The sequence below is a fragment of the Xyrauchen texanus genome, chromosome 26 (genome assembly GCF_025860055.1).
Source record: "Xyrauchen texanus isolate HMW12.3.18 chromosome 26, RBS_HiC_50CHRs, whole genome shotgun sequence".
In the NCBI taxonomy this organism is placed as follows: Eukaryota; Metazoa; Chordata; class Actinopteri; order Cypriniformes; family Catostomidae; genus Xyrauchen; species Xyrauchen texanus.
Genome location: NC_068301.1, coordinates 19,830,591 through 19,852,670, shown reverse-complemented (window position 1 = coordinate 19,852,670; position 22,080 = coordinate 19,830,591). Strand labels below are relative to the sequence as shown.

The 22,080-nt window shown below is 39.0% G+C and overlaps 1 protein-coding gene across 1 annotated transcript in view; it reads right to left on the bottom strand.

Annotated features, from left to right (window-relative positions):
• LOC127620361 (adhesion G protein-coupled receptor B2-like) overlaps positions 1 to 17,102 on the bottom strand; it is a 449,688-nt gene extending 432,586 nt beyond the window's left edge. Inside the window, exon 1 of the mRNA XM_052093573.1 lies at positions 16,856 to 17,102. The gene's annotated coding sequence lies outside the window, so the exon portion shown is untranslated. The remainder of the gene's footprint in view (positions 1 to 16,855) is intronic.
• Between the last annotated feature and the right edge of the window lie 4,978 nt (positions 17,103 to 22,080).

The following is a 22,080-nucleotide window of genomic DNA, read 5'->3' as shown; positions in this document are numbered from 1 at the left end:
TCACAATGAGGCGGCGTTTGTGGATGGCTCATGTACTCATTGAGAGAACATGTTCATGGCAGCACTGCGGTCATGGCTCTCCTTTCTTGTATTTAGGAACTTAAACTTAAATAAAATAGTCAGTCAAAAAGCCTTTTAAAAAAACACTGACCTATCATTCAGCTTATGTTCACGTTTTTCATCAGAAAGATCAAAATATCTACATTGCAAGGGAGAAGAAAAAAAAACATTTAAAAAAAAATCCTTAAAGGGGTCATATAATGCCATTTTTGTACAAGTTAATATGAATCTTTAGGGTCTAAATGAAAACTTTGTAATATACTTTTGTTAAAAATTCTCATTAGTATTTTAGAAAACACAAATTTTACCTGCTCAAAAACAGCTCTGATTTCAGCACGCCGTTTCAGAGCATATGACTTTAAATGATAATGAGCTTTGGTCACCCCGCCCCTCCGTTCTGGAGTTATTCTCCGTATAACTGTTTTTTTGACATTACTTCTTAATCAGTAACATACAAGTAAACCAGGTGTAACTTAGTGTTACCATGTTAACTGTAACACCTGCGTACACAGTTTTTAATAACACAATAACCATAACGCGTTGTTCATTATAAACGTGGGATTATGAATTATATTGAGAACGTCGTAACGTTATGGAAAACATGCCGTAATGTACCCTGAGTGTAAACATTAGCCACATTCATTGTGAAGCGTGCAAGCGATTTGCAAAGATTAATATAAAGGTTAATAAAACGTTACACTTACTTCTTCTGGAGGTGCAGAGGGAATATAAATAGTTGGTACCGAATCTTTTTTCAGCAGTAGCTTCTTAGCAAAACCAGCTTTATACTGACCCTCGTTTATAAAGCAGTCTGGTGAAAAATGATTCACGCAAACATGAACGCATTGACGTTGCTCGTGGGGAATATTCCCATCGTAAACAAAACTAAGCCACTGCGTCTTCAGCGGTTCAGATTTAGGAACATCAAAATGACTGCTGTGTTCGTTATTACACCGAAGAACAGAACACCACAATCGCTTAGGCGCCATTCTGCTCCAGTGTATCAACAATGATGACGGACTATGATTGACAGCTCGCTCACGAGCGAGGGCGGGTCTGTGTTGAAACACTGCTGTCAATCAACAATCCTGGGAGGGGCGTCCGACCGTGTGACATCACACGGTCGAACGGCTCGATTTGAGGCAGGGGAAAATATATAAGGAGATTAAAACAAAAACACTGGATGGATTTTTATCATAATAGGATGGTTGTGTACAGGCACAGCCAACACACATTTCAGTACAATCAACTTGAAAAAGTGCATGTACCATTATATGACCCCTTTAAACAGTCTGGCAAAAAGCCTTCTGAAAAACACTGAACTATCCTTTAGCTAATGTTCAAGGGTTTTTTGACCGGACAGGACTTGATTTGTGAGAGAATCTGCAAACTTTTCGGGATGATGGGTCGTCAGATGACTTCGCATGTTGCTTGTGTTTCCCGTGTTGTATCGCAGTTTACTGTGGCAGTGCTTGCACATAGTCCATTGTCTGTCCACCACCTTCTCTCCTTTTGCGTTTTTTGACACGACGAAACCAAAATGTTTCCAGACATCTGATTTAAAAGCTGCAGGGGCTGGCACAATCTCAACTTCGGGGTTGTTGTTTTCATCCTTACAAGTATCGCTGTTGGCCATGCTGGCTTGCTGTGAGCTTGTGTGGACAGCGTGCAGCGTGCAATCCTATTGGCTTAACAACGGTTGTTACGACGCAGCGCAAAGGATCATGGTCTATGTAGTTAACAATGATTTGTTCCGCGGGACTGTGTTTAATCCTCTTGCTTTTTGACGGACACCTGTCCTTTTAATATTGTAACCCAACCACGACGATATAGAGACACGTTTACCACCGCGATAGCGCGATATCGTCAATATCATTACATCCCTAGTGGACAGCCTTCATGGCTTGACGATTGGTACCTCGGGTCAGGGCGCCGCTCGCCGGCCAAGCCTGTTTCCCTCCTGGGATCTCTCAGTGGTCCTTTCGGGACTTCAGAAACCCTCCTTCGAGTCACTTGACTCAGTTGAGCTCAAGACCCTTTCCTTGAAGACGGCCCTCCTGAAAGCGCTAGCTTCCATCAAGAGGGTTGGGGACCTGCATGCATCCTCTGTCAACGACACCTGCCTGGAGTTTGGTCAGGCAAATACTCAAGTTATCCTGAACCACGACCGGGCTACGTGCCCAAGGTTCCTACGACTCCCTTCAGGAATCAGGTCGTGAACCTGCAAGCGCTGCCTCGGGAGGAGGCAGACCCAGCGTTTTCGTTGCTGTGTCCGGTTATTTCTTTGCGAAACTATTTGGACCGCACGCAGAGCTTTAGATGTTCTGAGCAGCTATTTGTCTGCTTTGGCGGACGGCGGAAAGGGAACACTGTCTCTAAACAGAGGTTAGCTCACTGGTTCGTTGATGCTATTTCTTTAGCTTATCACACCCACGAGTGATCACACTCTACGAGAAGTGTGGCATCCTCGTGGGCACTGGCCCATGGCACCTCCTTATCAGACATCTGCAGAGCAGCAGGCTGGGCAACACCCAATACCTTTGCAAGATTTTACAATCTCAGGGTTGAGTCGATCTCGTCCCGTGTTTTGTCAGGTCCGAGCAGGTAGAACTCAGTAATGCGGAACAGCCTTCCGATTTTTCCACTTGCACCTAGCGCCCTTCAACAAGTTGATCCAGTGCGCTTTCTCTCCCAGGTTAGCCACTAAGCGTCGCCTCTTGGATGTTCTTCCTCCCTAGCCTTCTGGCATGCAAATTCAGCGGAGACCCACTACGAGCCACAAGTGTTCTGTACTGGGGTAGGGCTCTACAGGCTTAATTCCCTCTTCAGGCAACTCCCTGTGATGTATTCTCCACGGTACGGTCCCCCTGTCGGCGGATCCGCATCTCCCTTGGGCAGTCCCACTGCCCCCGGTCGCTGTGTTTGTAGAGCTCCTCCCTCATCAGGTAGGACCTACCACCGTTCTGCTCCCATATGTGGCTTGACAACGTGGTGTATTAGCCACATATCACCTCCCCCTAGTCTGGGCAGGATGTGGCCTCCACGGGGTCTTTTCCCCCTGAAAGAATAGGATCGGGAAAGACCACCTACCCCGACACATTTCACAGCATTAAGATAGCCCCAGTCACTTCACACTCTATGCAAGAGACACCAAGAGAGAAAAGGCAGCGGCTGCTGGGCTTGCTCCCATGCTGGTCATGTAGCACCTTTTCCCCCCTCAGGGTGCTGGGAACCTAAGGTCTGTATATGACAACTGTTCTGGGGGCGTTGGTGAGGGTTACGTGTGGCCGACACAGTTGCTTCTAGCAAGCAGCAGCTTGCTTGCAACTGTGTCAGCAGTTCACATAACACAGTCTAGTGCATAGCACTTTTGAACGGGACCCCTTGTGTCACTTCATTCGACATAACGTCGAGTGAGTGACAGAAGGGGTACATCACGGTTACTTGAGGGAGGGAACGAGAAGTTGTGGCCCATCTGCCACGACACTAGACCTACCACTGTAAACGGCCGTACCTTATTCTTGGCTCCTCAGTGCAAAAACCTGACTGTCAGACACGTCCACTTCCCTTTATACCCGTATGTCCGGGGGCGGGACATGCAAATTCTGTCTGCCAATTTCTCATTGGCCTTTTCTCAAGTTCAGAGGAATGCAAGGCTCCCAAGGAAGACCACTTGTGTCACTTAATTCGACACAACGTCCCGTTCCCCCCCTCAGGGAACGGAGGTTACAACAGTAACTGTGACGAATTGCAATGTCTTATGCTTTTTTAAAGCTTCTATAAGATTCAGTGATATTTTTGTATGTATTTTGCACTGTTACTTACTCACACACACCAATCAATTGACAAAAATACGTATTACTGGGAGGATAAAAATTAATTAAAATCAGATGTGTTTCTGATTTGTTTATACGTTTCACTTGCTTCTTTTTTCTCAAATCTCTCACTACCTTTAAATACACAACTTAGCTGGCTAAAGCATAAACGTGACTGGATATAAACTATTGCAAATAGAAGGTAATACATTTTATTTAAACATTTGGGTAGGACTTGTATGTTTTTTGTCACATTATTCCAACCAATTGAGGTTAGCTTTAATGTTAGCGTCCTCTCAGCCTGGTCTGCAAACATGCTGCTGTTCTCTATTAATGCAGCATCTATTCAAGATAGGGCTCGGCAATAAAACAATATCAATATTTATCGCAATAAAAAAAACTCCATGATATCGACGATAATCTTTTTAGTAATATTAGATATTTAGCCTGTGTTCTACATCTAGACATGCGTGTTGCTAAAAATGCTAGCAGTTTGGCTTTCTTATCGTATGTTTCCACTGGCGAGTAGTGAGCGAATGTGAGCGAGTGCTTTCAATTCCTTCCTATGGAGGCCGAGTGTCAAGCTCGCAAGGTGGATTGTAAAATTGACAGCAGTGCCGGACAAACGGTTCCCTAGCGTTGGGAGTGGCTTTGTGCGGATTTCTTCCGCGTCAGTGGAAACGCAGCCTCAGACTGTATGAATTTGATATAGCCCCCTCTACGCAGGTCACCGTGTTCCAGATCCCAGATTGACTTAATCTTGACTGCAAGACATCATGGTGACGGTTATGCCCTCTCATCTTCTCTAGTGAGTAGTGCGACAAAACAACAGTGCCGGTTACATAATATCTCATCTTTCTGTGCTGTATTCTTGAATATTTTTCTCTAGCACTGAAACACGCTTCACTGCTGCCCTGTCCCGGTCCGCACCTGCTTCCTTTTTTTCCCACATGTGAGTAAACATGAGGTGCGTGTTTCCAGAGCACCTTTGGAACATAACGTTTTTTCTTTCTAAATTTAGTTTTATTAATCAGCATGTTCCAACCTTTAAAAATTGAACAAATAGATTTCTGTTCTAATTTTGAGAAATTACTCAGATTTCATCATCTCTGACAAGGATGAAAGACAAAACAATTACTAATTTGTAGCCTAGTCTTTCTCACTTTAATGAAAATAGAAAAATAGTCCATTCAGACTTCTACATTTTCAAAGGTTTCTCTCTGGAGATACCCCTGAACTCCCATACAGTATCATTCCTCAGTCACAAGGGCTTCTATGCCCCCATACTTGGAAATCTGTATGTAATGAAATAATAAAATAATTTTAATGTAAAAAAAATTAAAAATATATATATTATATACATATATATATACATACACAGTATCTCACAAAAGTGAGTACACCCCTCGCATTTTTGAAAATATTTGATTATATCTTTTCAAGTGACAACACTGAAGAAATGACACTTTGCTACAATGTAAAGTTTTGAGTGTACAGCGTGTATAACAGTGTACATTTTTGCTGTCCCGTCAAAATAACTCAACACACAGCCATTAATGTCTAAACCGCTGGCAACAAAAGTGAGTATACCCCTAAGTGAAAATGTCCAAATTGGGCCCAAAGTGTCAATATTTTGTGTGGCCATCATTATTTTCCAGCACTGCTTTAACCCTCTTGGGCATGGAGTTCACCAGAGCTTCACAGGTTGCCACTGGAGTCCTCTTCCACTCCTCCATGACGACATCACGGAGCTGGTGGATGTTAAAGACCTTTTGCTCCTCCACCTTCCATTTGAGGATGCCCCACAGATGCTCAATAGGGTTTAGGTCTGGATACATGCTTGGCCAGTCCATCACCTTCACCCTCAGCTTCTTTAGCAAGGCAGTGGTCATCTTGGAGGTGTGTTTGGGGTTGTTATCATGCTGGAATACTGCCCTGAGGCCCAGTCTCCGAAGGGAGGGGATCATGGTCTGCTTCAGTATGTCACAGGCATTCATGGTTCCCTCAATGAACTGTAGCTCCCTAGTACCGGCAGCACTCATGCAGCCCCAGACTATGACACTCCCACCACCATGCTTAACTGTAGGCATGACAAACTTGTCTTTGTACTCCTCACCTGGTTGCCACCACACACACTTGACACCATCTGAACCAAATACGTTTATCTTGGTCTCATCAGACCACAGGACACGGTTCCAGTAATCCATGTCTTTAGTCTGCTTGTCTTCAGCAAACTGTTTGCAGGCTTTCTTGTGCATCATCTTTAGAAGAGACTTCCTTCTGGGACGACAGCCATGCAGAACAATTTGATGCAGTGTGCGGCGTATGGTCTGAGCACTGACAGGCACCACTCATACATCTATTTCCCAAAAGACAACCTCTGGAAATGATGCTGAGCACGTGCACTCAACTTCTTTGGTCAACCATGGCGAGGCCTGTTCTGAGTGGAACCTGTCCTGTTAAACCGCTGTATGGTCTTGACCACCGTGCTGCGGCTCAGTGTCAGGGTCTTGGCAATCTTCTTATAGCCTAGGCCATCATTATGTAGAGCAACAATTATTTTTTTCAGATCCTCAGAGAGTTCTTGGCCATGAGATGCCATGTTGAACTTTCAGAAACCAGTATGAGGGAGTGTGAGAGCTACCTGCTCCCCATTCACACCTGAGACCTTGTATCACTAACAAGTCACATGACACTGGGGAGGGAAAATGGCTAATTGGGCCCAATTTGGACATTTTCACTTAGGGGTGTACAAACTTTTGTTGTCAGAGGTTTAGACATTAATGGCTGTGTGTTGAGTTATTTTGAGGGGACAGCAACTTTGTTATATTTACACTGTTATACAAGCTGTACACTCACTACTTTAAATTGTAGCAAAGTGTCATTTCTTCAGTGATGTCACGTGAAAAGATATAATCAAATATTTACAAAAATGTGAGGGGTGTACTCACTTTTGTGAGATACTGTATATATATATACCTTCATTATGATTCAGAATGAACAGATCATCTAATAACATTCATATTCAACTGCACTCAATAGATAAACTCTATAAAATATTGTAATATTTTCATAGAAGATCCATCAGACACCCCTGCATTGGCTGTGTCTGGGCCCCTAACCCAGTTTTGTAAAGACTATTTAGACTGTTTAAGATTTAGTTCTCTTCTTTTTTTGGAAATTCAAAAAAATGTGCAATGTGCAAATGTGATTTAATATTGTGATAAATATTGATAACGAATTATATGAAAAAGAATAATGTAATAATATTATTTTATAATGATATGAAAACATGTACTGTATACATACCTTTTAGTTGTTGGTGTTTTAAATCTGCATTGTTCAGCTCCATGCAGTGTTCTGCTGCATTCAACGTGCAGACTCATGTGTCAAAACAACCACCATGAGGCATCAGTGATAGTTTTTATTTAGCCTCTAGAGGCCGCTCTCATACTGTATAATGACAGAGTGCTCTTCCTAGCTGCTCCAGCACCGGACACAACAGGTGAAAATTATCGGTGTGGATTTTTGTCTATAACCGATAGTTCCAGAAATCGTTATCGGTGCCGATTAATCTGCAAAACCAATTTATCGGTCAACCTCTAATGGATTACATTGACTTTATATCCTGTTGACTTGCATTGTATGGACAAAAACTCCTCATATTTCCATAAAAATATATTTTTGTGTCAAGGAAAGTCATGAGTGTGAGATGGCATAAAGCTGAGTAATGATGAGGGAATTATCATTTTTTGGTAACTATTCCTTTAATATACTGTAGAATGCACGGACAAAGATGTGCGTTCATAGTGATTTTACAGTTGCATCAAATTTAGAGTCAGAAACATCTATTTTATAAATACTGTACTATTCTACTGTCATCAGCTAGTCATAAAAATGAAAGAAAAGGCAAGAAAGGCAAGGTCTGACAGATGTCATCACTATGCTCCAAGCACTGCTTTTTCAAGCGTGCATGTGCTTGTAAATTATGTAGAACAGTTTTAAAATCCTAATTAGGGAGCAAATGTGTCACAATATGGAACAGGGAAATACAATTCTGTACTGGAAAGCCCCCCAGGAAAAAGCACAGCCAGGGCAGAGGTCGATACCGATTTAATGAAGCTAACTCGTGGGGTGAGCTTAAATTACATTTCTTATTCAAATTCACCCACACTAAAGTTATTTATTTATTTTTATTAAACAAAATTCACTACACGCACAACACTCTTTTATACAAACGTTTATACACGAAAGAAAAATGACAAGTGGAAAAATGATTTGAGAGCAAACTAAACGTAAGCCACAACATGGAAATAACATTTCGGAGGTGTAGAGCGGTGTCGATACAATCTTAAAATTATATTTTGGCATTCTTTATCTTTCAATATTGCACAGATACTTCAGATCACTGTATCAATGCTGGATCAACTATGCATTTTTCACAGTTTGAATCACAATTTAATTATGATTGCCAAGGAGACTGCAGATGTCAAGTTTATAGTGAAAAAATATACACATTTTGGTTTCTTTCCCACCAAAATCGTATTGCTTCAGAATACATTAATTAAACCACTCGAGTTGTATGGTTTACATTGATCCTGTTTGGAACTTAAAAGTGTTGGACCCCATTGACTTGCATTGTATGGACAAAAGCACCTCATATTTCCATCAAAATATCTTTGTTTGTGTCACAGAAATTCATAAGTGTGTGATGGCATAAAGCTGAGCAATGATGAGGCAATTATAATTTTTGGGTGATTGCGATGCATCGCAATGTTTCTCATCTGTAATATAGGTGGCGATACCAAACCCTACATAGGTGACAGCACTAGAAGAACTGCTCTAAATCCATGTAATATACTAAATAGAATCTGAGAGATGCATTAATTATGCACATCCTGCCAAGACATTCGAAAAATAGCCATATATAGGTATAATTCCATTCCCATGGCCTCAATACAACAAGCTATATTCCTTTATAAACAACAGGACCGTAAAGCTTCGGTGGTCTATACACAGACTCATTAATAATCAGACAGATTAATAATCTATTTTGGACATGCAAATAATACATGCGCCACAGGGGAGGGAGATGAGAAGGGGTTTGTTCATTGCATCACATACAGTATATTAACATAAAGCTTCCTGGGTTCCTGCCATCTAATCAGAGTGCTCTCCTGTGTGCTCTTACTAGTGATGTTGCGACATGATATCCGTCACTGCACAACCTCCGCACACAACTTTTTCTGGATTGGCATTTCGTAATCTCCAAGGATGTTGATCTTAGCACAGCACACAACAAAAATGTCTCCCTTTTCACTGATGCAGTCAATCTTGCTATAACTGAAGGGCAAGTTAAAGTATGTCATTTATACAACCTCATGTTGTTCCAAACCCGTACTCTCATTTACATTCACTGTGTGCAAAAAAGATACAACAAAAGATACTGTTCTCACTTCCATCTCCTTTTGTGCTGCATGAATGAAGGAAAGTCAAATGGGATCAGAACAATGGATGTCTTTTAAAAAATCTAACGGGGGAGTTAGATTCAAGGCCTCACTCTCTGCATCTAATCAATCTAATCAGTCAGTCTAATGGCGTTGGATTGAATGCAAGATCTGTACAGTCAAATCCACATCTAGCAACAGCGGCTGGTGTGCACTAAGTGACCGTGCCACAGGGATAGATCTGCTGTCGACTGATTGCACCTCTTCAACGCTAAAGCGCACCTCCTTGCCGTGATGTATAGGCCTCATTTTCCCAGCTAGACGATCTGATCATTGGTACAGTCGCAGTAGAAGAAATCAAGGGAGGTTGGGAAGAAAAAAAGAATATTGATTTGGTCTATAATGCAGCAGTCTCTGAACAGTGTCTAAATTCATTGGCTAAGTCATACTGAGACAGTGAAAATGAAGCTTTGAGCAGAAGCCAGGCATGTGGAAGATGATAACACAAAATATGTCCCTGCTGGGAGACACTTGAAGTTAACTTGTAGGCAATGTTTACATAATTAAGTTACAAAACTAAAGGACAAATGCAAAATTAATACCCATGGTAATAATTAACGTCAGAGTCTTATCATGGGGAAAAAATAAAGATCATCCATCCAAAGACTCATAAAGAACCTTTTAAAATTGCAAAAGTATATTACAGCTCTGTAATGACAATCCTGAATGATTCAGGCAGTAACATAGATGACAAACAACGAAATATGTTGCTTGTCAGTGCAAAGCTCTGCGCCACAATGTTAGGATAGTGTAGGTAGTTGCCAGAGTGTTACAATGCAGTTTTTTAGGTCTTCAGTGGGTTGCTTGGTGGTTGCTAGGTTTGCGTACTGGCCCAGGTCAAAATAGTTCAACCAACAGCTTAGATTTGGCCTGAACATTGGGGGGATTACAGCATGTACCCATGTTTACATTGATTATGGTATAAATATCTCTATTCTGGTCTCTGAAAATAACTTGATTTTTCATCAATGTAAATCTATGGGATTTATTTGCTCTTTATATAATCCACCAGGCAAAAATTGTACATCCGATTGCTAAGAAAAGAAATAGCGCAAATCTCCTCAACGAGCTGAATGAATTACATTATCATTCATTAGTCATTCATTTTTATAGCACAAATAGCCTTAGCAACCACCATTAATAACTCAGCTATACTGCCTTATATTCTACAATATCAGGAGTCTTAAAATGTTTAAAGCAGCACTCCTCATGATGAAAATCTGTCCTAATCCAGTTCATGTGAGTCTTATAAATTATGCATCGCATCAGTGTGTAAAACACAGTAGAGATCATTAGAATTACAATATTCCCACACAGTATAGTAGCCTAGATCTCTACAGAAATAGGTTCACATAAGGGTACAGCTGATTGGCAAAAAAAAGACTCTTGGTCAAAGCAGGGATGCAGATGAGACATGACCTAAAACCACCAAAACTCAGATTACAAATTCACTACAATAATCACCCTATTTCTAATGCAATCCAATGAATTTAGCTAGTGTTGTTCAGATCAGAACAAGTTGCTAATCTGCAACGGCATTAATGTAATTGCCACGGGGTCTTTAAAATCCAGTGTTATTGCAGGCTAAATGCTATTCACTTAGTACAAGACCTTTGAATTAGTAAGGGCAGCATGATGACATTGCCTCTGCTGTACAAATGAACTTTTTACATTCAATAAACCACTTCAGAGTTCTACATGGAAAAACATGCTATACATTTGCTGCAAGTAGCTACACAGCATTCCACGCAAATGTAATTACTGAGAGTGGTTGCTGTGAACTGCATTACAAGACAAACAGTTTATCAAAGCATCACTTACTGAATTGGGTTGGCTGCAGGGACATGTTCATGTGTGTACATGGGATTAAATTCTGCTTGATTTTAATAAACTGCCACTAATCTCTACAAGCCACCACTAAAGCTAAAAAAGTGTTTGAGGAAATGCTGACACCAACCAAAAATATTCAAGCAGAAATATGCAAGTCAAAGTCACTCTGAGAAAATGAAGTTGCCCGATGTCAACATTGGGATCAGGAGAACCATTCATTAACAAAAAATAATAAGAACACCCCCTGAAGAGGGGCATGCAATAAGGCAATGGTACCCTGAAAAAAGTCAGATTTAGACTGATGGTATTCCTTACCTTGCTAACTGGGAAAAAACTCCAAGCACACTACAAAACCACCATGGAAATTGCATGCAAGCTAAGCTACTATTTTCAGAAGGGTAGTTAAAGATGCTTGGACAGATATCAAACTCGTTTAAAATCTCACAGATTAGTTGTCAGATGTGCACACTGTCCCGACCAGTGAGAGACCAGCAATTACCAACCATTGAAATAGCAAAAAGCGCAAGAAGAGAGCAATGCTTTCAGAAGCAGAAGCCAAAAACCCATCAAACTTCTCCCCCCAACCTCATATATATATATTTTTCCCAAACATATTTGTTTGTTGACATGTCACGAATAAACTCCCGTTGCTATGTGTGTGAGTTTGTGTGAGAATGTTTTGTTCTGGGTAACACATCGCTAATAGATACTGAACCAATAGTAAACCAATCATTCCTGTGTTTATTAAAGGACACTTCACAGAAAAAATTAAATAAAAATAAATCTTATAAATCCACAAATTATTGAAATACAGATTTTCAGCAAAAGGAGTCTTGCATTTTATTTAAATACACTATGCATATTTATTTTTAATTTACCAACTCTAGCCATAAAAATGTAATGTATATATGTAAAGATAAATATAATAAAATATTAGGCTACATATAATGGCTAGTAAGAATTAATATAACACGTATTGATTGATTTACATTAATGATTGATTGATAACTCCACAAGATAGCCATAGATAGGGATGAAGGGCCTCCCAATCCCCTTCTTTCATGCACTACTATGAACATACAGTATTTACACAAAATAATACATTTTAAAAGAAAAGTTATTATTGTACATCGATTATTAGATCAATCCTGAGCGTTCACTTTTTAATTATTCATGAATCATTTGAATCATAATGTTGATTGCCCCAACATTTATTTTGACTTGTGAATAGGGCCAACGCGTTAATGTAACAATACTGACTTTTTCAAAAGTACAGCCACAAAAGACATGAACTGCATGTTAACGTGATTATAATGTGATAAAATCAATTCCTATCCTTTTCTGTGTAAAATTACATCCAGTTTTATAACTTTGTTGCCATGACGATGTAACGTAAACCCTGTAATCCTGCAAAATATATGATTTGAACAACTTTACAGCTCAAATAATAGAAGAGTTTTAACAGAAGAATTGATGTAAGTGCTTTTGTAAATTTATATGCTCACATTTCTGCCTTTAAACCCTCCAAAAATTGGCCCCATTCATTCATTTTATTGTATTTATTTATTTTTTAAGAAAAGGAGGGACCAGTCAAAATACATTTTTGTAATAATCAACATCATGTCACAAATGCCATCGATTGAGCTTAACTTGTATTAAACCCAGAACATTCCTTTAATTTAAAAGCTTATATATATATATATCATAGCAAGAACATAACGCATGTCTGTGTTGTGGGTTGTTTTCTTCACCATATAAACGGTGCGTTGCTCATACAGCTGAAATTTCACTTACTGTCCTCTGGAGTAAACAGGTGGTTATTACAAGCTTGCATTTCTCAGGAATCTTCCTTATTATGGTGCGATTAATTGCGTTAATTTTTTTAACAGGTTATTTTTTGTCAAATTAATCGCACTGAATTAACGCGTTAAATTGACAGCCCTAATATATATATATATATATATATATATATATATATATATATATATATATAAGCCTGAGATTTCTTGTTGACCTATATTAATTCACTTCAGCAGAGATTTATCAGCTGATTTATATTTTCATTACATTCAGAATTTGTATCCAGCAGTTCTCAGCAGCCGCTCTGTTTCTTCTTGCTGTGTAAATGTCTTTTAATTTCTTCATAATTGTACAGTGATCCCTTGTGCTGTGGAAATCATGTGTCTTAATTATTCATGATTTCAAGATGATCTCTTGTTCATTATAAATGCACTTTAATTTTCCATATTTGTATAACAATATCTTGATGTGCTGTGTAAATACAATTAAATTCTTAATTTTTTCATAATGATCGGACAACAGCAGAGAGGTAATTCCACTGACTCTCTCGCGAGAAGTGAGCTGCGTTGTCACTCTCTCTTTCCGTGTTTCACATGATTGGCTGTTCGCTTCAAATGTCACTCATTCACTTGCGTGCCTGCTTAAATTAATCTTAAACTCAGGATCAAAGCCTGAGTTGGCAAAGACAGCTGATTAGCATAGCACCAATTAAGCCTGATTGGATTTATTTGGTTTTGTCAACTCTAAATCAATCTTGTAACTAGATTCATACTACAGGCCTCTAATTACCTCTGATTTATTTTGAACAGCAGCTGTCTCTTTTCAAAATATACTGGTTCACGATTGTTGTATGTATATATATATATATATATATATATATATATATATATATATATATATATATATATATATATGTTTTTTGTTCATAATTTTCTTCTTCTATAAACTTCTATAAACACTACATGCATGAGTAAATTGCAATATCAGCTGTTCGAATGCTGAAGAGACATTACTTGTTCTGTTTGCTTTGCCCTCATTACAGTCATGTACTAAAAACCTCAAAAGTAAAAAACAAAGGAAATAAAAAAGTAATAAATCATTGAGTGGACAAACAGAAATGACAAAGAAGCCCTTTTCTGATGCCAGACTATTGAACTGTCAGGAAGTGGAATTCAGAGCTTAGAGTCAACCAAAAAATTAGAGATTGTGTTTGACCATAAGAATACAGCGAGGGGGAAAAAAAGCCATCAAGACTGCGTGTCGCTTCAAAGTCTCTGGGGCTCTCCAGTACAACAAGCACAGAAGCTTAGAGACAAAGAATCAATACAATCTGTGAGGTTTTAACTTTCTCTCTTGGCTGAACATAATGGGGAGGGGGACATTACATAAAAGCAAATATTGCTGCTGGACGGCAAGCTGAATGCACTGCTACAAGTCCTGGAGTCATCGGAGCACCGAGAAAGGAGATGACAGCTCCAAATAGCTTACCAGGGGACACCGACACTGCATCAACACACTCAATAAAAGCATCAGCCTACGACTGTGTTTACAAATGGCTTTATCAAAGGCCACTGCACTCATAGCTAGGTTATAGCTTAAATAATTGGCTTGCCTTGTTAATTTTGCAATGGAAATACTTATTTTTTTCTATTTTAAAAGGGATAGTTTGCCCTAAAATCCAAATTCTGTTATCATTTACTAACTCTTGTTTTGTTCGAAACCCCATTTAAATTGTGAAAGTTAAATGTGACTGAGACAGACATAATGCATAACATCTCCTTTTATGGTCCATGAAAAGAAAGTCATCCAGTTTTGGAAAAACAAGATGAGTAAATAATGACCGAATTTTCATCGGCAATTAATTTGGTATTAGTCGCACAATTGGGGTCATTTCCATCTGGCATAATTCAGCAGGCCCTGTCAGCTTTAGAGGGCCCTGTGCACAAAATGGCCCACTACAAATATTGTCACATAAAGATGGGTAGGAGCCAGTGGCACCCTGTTGATTGCAGCATCTGTGCCTTAAAACGCAGACCTCCAACATTACACAACAACATGAACAATGGAAGCCAAAGTAGATTTGGCTTTCCTGAATGATCGCATTTCTGGAAAGAGGGGCAGAGAGCTGATAATAGATAAGGCAGCTGTGCTGGAGGACAAATGACACGAAAGCTTGCTGAAGCACAGACATGAGGCTAAAGCGCATTTGTCAGGCAGTGTTGCTCACCAGGGCTTTGCCATCCAGTGAATGCAAGCTGACAGTGTTTGCAAGAATTAAAATATCACGCTTTATTTCACTGCCTGAACCTGATATATCATATTTTCAAACACGAACAAGCGGAGCTGGCGTATAGTCCAACGCGGAAGTGTGTGTGTGTTGGGGTTGACCAGAGAGAATATGTTTTCTGAAACAATGGGACGGCCAGGGACCACTCAACCAGGCAAGACCAAGCTGTTGCCTGGTTCATGGTCCATATGCATTTCTCTACGCTCCATCACATGCAGGAGATGGTGAGAAGCATCAATCTCCCTTACAGCATTGTGCATCACAAGCGCAGCTAGTGATCCCCCTGGTTTTCATAAGCAACAGATGCATTAGAGGAAACACTTCTGCACACATACACGCTGTTCATTTTCATCTAACAGAGCATGAGATAGATATAATTCAATTCCTGTTATCACACAGCTACAGGTTAGGAACAGTGCACTGAATCCAACTGCAGGCTCTGCATGAATGTAGACATAAACTGATCAGCTTAGCATTATTGCCTCTCATACACGCATCACCTTGATGGAATTATCCCTAGCAGCCAGTAGAACGGCATTATTAATTATTAATTAGCCAAACATAATGCACGTGCCCTTAGTTTGCGCTAACGAACTCGATATAGATCGTAGGCTACGTCAAGAATAAACGGACGTTACTTTTGGAACTGGATTGGAACTGTAGATCATCATCTCACAGTATTAGCGCATAATATATTAACGTTCGTGTTTGCATAAGAAACAGTGCCAAAAGAGCATTTTTGAAGACACGTCCAACAGATCTTTACGATCATAGCAGACCTGTGCCATAAAATCCGACTTTGATTAATCAGCATAAAGCCTAGACGAGAATCAGAACTGAAAGACAGCAGCATTTGGGCTAAATGGCTACTAGTTTGTCGGTTCGCGGATTTTAAGTTGCAGCGGGAAAGGCAACTACAGCTGGCGCCAAATCACAGTTGTATCACCTTCAAATAACATCACAATCGAACGGTGACAGTTGAGACCGGACGTTATATTGTCTTCAAATGTGTATATTTCGATATGAACACAGTATGGCAACGAAATGTGTGAAATGTGAGGAAATGTGTCAAATACAGACGTGACATTATGTTGTATTAGTTTAATCAGACATCTGATTTGTTTTTGTTATGTTTTTTGACTTGCCGGTTGATCGGTGTCACTCAGAGCTTGAGGCTCACCATGAACGTGATTTGGTTATTAATATAAGAGGATATTTTCTTTGCGCAAAGTTAATGGTCTAAAAGCCAAGGGATGAATGGAAAATGCAGCACCTTAAAATTAATTCAGCTACTGTATAATACTTTGTGGTGCACATGATTCTATAGGAGAAAATACTTTATAGTTCACTCGTCTCTTCCCGGTGACAGATGACCCTTTCATTTGCCACATATAGCCCATTCCAACTAAAATGATCATTAACAGAAAGTGGTCATTCCATATGTTGATATGGTAATAAGGCTGGTCATTATTAAAGCTTTCAAATGCATATTGCGAAAGCACGGACGTTAGATTATGTCGTGTGCACATTAAAAGGAATAAAAACCAACAACCTACCTTGTCTCTGTCAGCAGCAGTTATTCTATATTCCCCGATTTCTTACGTAGATGCAAATTAAATTTGCCATCCATGACACGACTCAGTTTGAGGGATTGAGTATCTTTCACCACAATCTACCCTCGCAACGACGAACCCAAGCTATTTTCAGAGAATGAGGGAAAAAAAGGGAAAAAAACTGAAAAGGGTAGATAGCCTACTCCACAACATTAGAATATTGTGGAGGGGATAATAAATCGAATTAAACACGGCAACAGAAAAAGAAGAAAAAAGAACGGATAATAATAATAATCATTTAAAAAATCCAATAAAAAAGGACAATGCCGTAGAAAATGCGTTGACTTTAGTTCACAAACTGAGGGCTCCAGTAATTCCACGCTGCGTCTCTGTATTCCAAATGAACTGAGTGCGCGCTGCAACGCGGAACGATCTCCTACCCGTTTATTCCCAAACTGCTGCGGTTTTACTTCCAGGACTTCAACTTGCAGTAGCATCACTTACACCTGAGCGTCCGTGTGTGGATATACCATTGTCTCCTCTCCCTTTCGGCTCCGCGAGGACCTGTGAGCGTGTGTTTCGGTAGAACCCTCTCTATGCACTGGCATCCGAGCTATCGAGAAAGAACCGCCGCACTCAGTCAGGCGTCTGGATCCCCGCATTCACTGTAGCAGGCGAGGAGGATAGAGGCGCGTTCACGCTCTCCTTTCTCGAGGGAGTAGGACGCGCGCACTGCTTACCTACGTCAGCCAGCGCGTGCTCCAAATAGAACGTTGAGAGAGTTTGCTCATTCGATTTGACGGACATTTTCGGATTCTTCTCGCAGAATTGGATATAGTTCAGATTTCCCCGTATATACTTCATATAACATTTTTATTAAACCCAGTAGCTGACATAAACGAAGGTACATTTTAAACACAAATCTTCATGCTCCTATCCATGGTCTAAATGTTTCGTCAGTTTTATTATGCTTGGATATTTGACAAACTGCGGTAGGCAAAGAGATACCAACCATATAATTAAATGTGTTGAAGCATATTAAAATATTGAAGCAGCACATTGCAAGTTACAAAACTACACTCTGCGAGGCCTTGCGATGATAGTCCTTTTATTTATGTCTGTGAACTAAGTTGGTGCACTGTAAGCACAAATTGGCCTATAATTCCCTGTATTTCTTAACTGAAATCAACCTTTTTATTTTCACCACACAAGGCATACTATTTGTTTGCTTAACCAATTAAGATTAAAATTATAAATACAAAGTGCAAAAGTGTGGGTACCCTTTCAGTCAGTACTTGCACTGTCTTTGGCAGAAATCACAGCCTTCATTTTTATTTTAGCCAGCTAACAGTCGTTTCTATTCTAGCTTTAGAAACATTTTCCCCACTCTTCCTTAAAGAGTGCTTCTTGGCCAGAAATATTTTTTAAGTTGTCTAGCAGCCGTGCATGTTTGAGATCTACAAAAAATATAATCAATAATATTAATGTATGAGGATTCTAAAACCTCAACCTTTCGTTTCTTCAAGTATTCTAGTTCATGTTTGATTTTGAGGTATGTTTTGGATCATGGTCTTGCTGTAAAATCCAACCTCTTTCAATTCCTTTTACTTCACTGAAGGACATTAACTTTCAGGAATTGTCAGTAATTAGTAGAATCAATTTTTCCCTCAACCTGCACAATATTTCCTTTTCCACTGGCAGCCACACAACCGAAAAGCATAATAGATCCACACAGATGTAATTTTGTTGAAGTGCTTCTCCTTTATTGTTCTCCAAACATAACTTTGGAGAATGTAGCCAAAGAGTTCAATTTTTACTTCATCAGACCACAACACTTAGTTCCAAAATGCCTCTGGCTTATCTAAGTGTTGTGTTACTTCAGACGTTCCTTCTGATGACTCTACCATGAAGAGCATTTTTGAACAAAGCAACTGTGAACCAGCTAAATCTTCCTGCAGGTTATTTGCAGTGATACAGAGATTGGCATGCCTGACTTGTCTAGGATCAGTTCTATTGTAGTTTTTTTTTTATTTCAGATCTACTCTTGACTTTACTGTTGATATTGTATAGCTTTCCACTGCTTTGTAAGTGTCATTTAGTATATTTATATTATGTTGGTTGTTGAATGTAAGAACAACACCCTGAGAGGTTTGAAGTGTCAGAGACTCCTAAGGCAGTCATTGCCCATTTTGATCAAAATCTAAACAGGAAGTGTTTTTGTATGAATGCACCTTAATAAACTAGTTTTTATTAAACTATCACAGAATGGCTTCGAATTCACTGTAAAGGCACTTCCAAATTCTAATAATCTAGAAAAAGTTCAAATAAAATTTTAAAGATAACCAAGCACATTTTAAATGACTACAGAGTGTATTTCTTAGTGAAAATAGATTCATAGTTTAAAATAAGTAAATAAATCTACATTTATGAATTAATTTCTTTCATCCGTTCATTCAGGTCTCATAATAATTCTCTTTTATTCTCCCTTTTAACTAAGCCAAACCACATTCTAGTAATCAATGCTGCCACAAAAAAATAAAAAAAAAAATATAACAATAAATAAATTAACAACCATATGAAGGCATCATAGTAGACAGGATGTTATGTGCCATGAGGCCTGAAAAATATTCTGCCAAGAGAATGCAGCATTTCGAACACAGCCAGATAATCATTTCAGCTTTCAGAGATTTAAGTTGCAAGAACTTAAAAAAAATTAATAAATACTGTATCAACTAGAAGGGTGCCAAACCTTTTGCATGGCAATAAATGTAGTATTAAATTAGATTAAGCAATTAAAGGGATAGTGTACCCAAAAATGAAAATGATCTCATCATTTACTCACTCTCATGCCACCCCGTCTGACTTTCTGTCTTCAGCAGAATACAAACAAGGATTTTTAGAAAAAATATCTCAGCTTTGTAGGTTCTTAATATGCAAGTGAATGGTGGCCAGACATTTGAAGCTCCAAAAATCACATTAAGGAAACATAAAAGTAATTCATATGATTCCAGTGGTTAAATCCAGATCTTCAGAAGGGATATGATATGCGTGGCTGAGAAACAGACCAATATTTAATTCCCATCTGAAAGTGAAAGTGGAGATTTAGAGTAAAAAAGGACTTAAATATTGTATATAAAGCTCTGTTACACAGTGTTTGATAGGTATTCAAATATGCAGGGCAGAGAGTCTGCTGCCCTCCCAAACTCCACAGTGCCCCTCAGTTTTTCCAGTGGAAATCTGTGGTCAAATATTATAATACAATGAGACCTCATTGAGACCCATTGGAGCAGAAATTAATCTGCCCATAAAATGTAGCGCTAAACCAAAGGTAGCTTTAGTATCAGTGTGCTCCAGCAGTGTGACAGATTGTGAACATGGTGAGCACTATCCATTAACACAGTGTGCCATTTCTATTGCAAATTCAAGACAAATGGCCCATCAAACAACTTAGTCCTGAAAAAAGCAAGAGATAAATTGTTTGGTCATCAAACGATTAGGGTAGGTGATAAGACATTGTATGTTTTGTATGATGACAATTTGTATGTTAAAAAGCCTTTGTTTTAAATTTAATCTGATTTAAAGGGATCGTGAATTGGAAAATCAAATTTATCATGATATCCTGACATATAAGAGTTCATAGCACTATAAAAACATACTGTACATTTCAGAACCTAAAACCTCTTTGTTAGTAAAAAAAAAGGCTTTATTCAAACTAAGGTGCCAAAATGACTTGTTCCCTACGCCCCTACTTAATACGTCATAATGAGGTATTACATCAGCACAGGCCAGACTGTGCATAAACAGATCAAGGCCTACTTTATCGTCGACACTGCTAAGGCCCGCCCACCGGTTTTGTCTTTAGAGTAGAGTGGTTAGATTATTTGTGGACCAAGAGGAGGTGTCACAATGGCCATGAAGATGCAAAGATGTTGCAGTGCCAGGTTGTGAGAAACTAGATTTCTTGCTTTTGCATCGCAAGGATCCCAACATCAAGAAAGAGTGGCTGACATTTATTTTTAAATGACGTCCTGGATCGCGTAGGTAAGAAAGTGTATGTTTTCTCGCTTCATTTTATCGATGGTTCTGTCACAAATAAGTTCCAAGCAGGCTTTGCAGAGATACTTAAATTAAAAGTTGATGCAGTGCCAACTATATTGGACCAACAGGGATGTCACAACAAACAAGTGTGATTATGCATGTTAATTGATATGCATCGTATGTTACAGTTAGATTTGTACTGAGTATTTGATTTGATCCTAGTGATTTTAGACACTTGTGTATTCGTTTTAATGCACAGGGATCTCTAAGCAGCATATATTTTCTTGTTCTGTTGGCATAATGGCACAATTGCCACAGATGCACCTAAAGAGAATTGATATCAATATATTTAGACAATCTCTTTCCTTTTTAATGAAAATATGACTCATTGTAATGAACAACGTATGCATTTGTCACTACATGAATATTTTATGAAAGATGATTATATGACGAGCGAAAAACGTATAAATGTGATACCACCATGTATTTACACTTTATATGGTACTGTCATGTGTTACTCAGTATTTGTATAACACGGAAATGTTTAACCGTTGGAAAATGCCCCAACTATGTAACGAGATACACTGTTGTGTCGCACACAAATAGACAAGTAAATTAAAGTGATTACTTACCACACTGTCACAGACTGAAGTATCCGTGGTGTTTGTGGAGGGGGTTAATAATCCCGATCAGACTCTGGCAGACTCTCAAACATGTATGGATGAATACCTCCGGTTGGCATTTTTTTTTAACTATCTGAAGTTTACAAAACAACCCCACATGCTTGTAATGGCAGGGGCGTTTACACTTATCAACATGCAAAGATGTTACCCAATCACAGCAGTGGGTGTTTACACTGAAGTCTTCAAGGACACATGCCCCAAGAAACTAAGCATTTGAATCAGAGGCACAAAAACTGGATAGAAAATGACCAATTATTTCTAAATTATGGATACTTTTAATGAAAATAATTATAAAATAAATCACACCGACATTATAAGTGGACCTCAAGTAACATTATAAAATAAAATCAAACTCAAGACACCTTTAAAACATTATCATCATTATTAAACATTTGATTTAGATTACGATCTACAACAAGTCAACATTTTAATTAATCTTATTTAGAATATTAGAATCAACATTATGTTCTAAGATTGACACCCTGTGGTGGAATAATGCAAGGACAC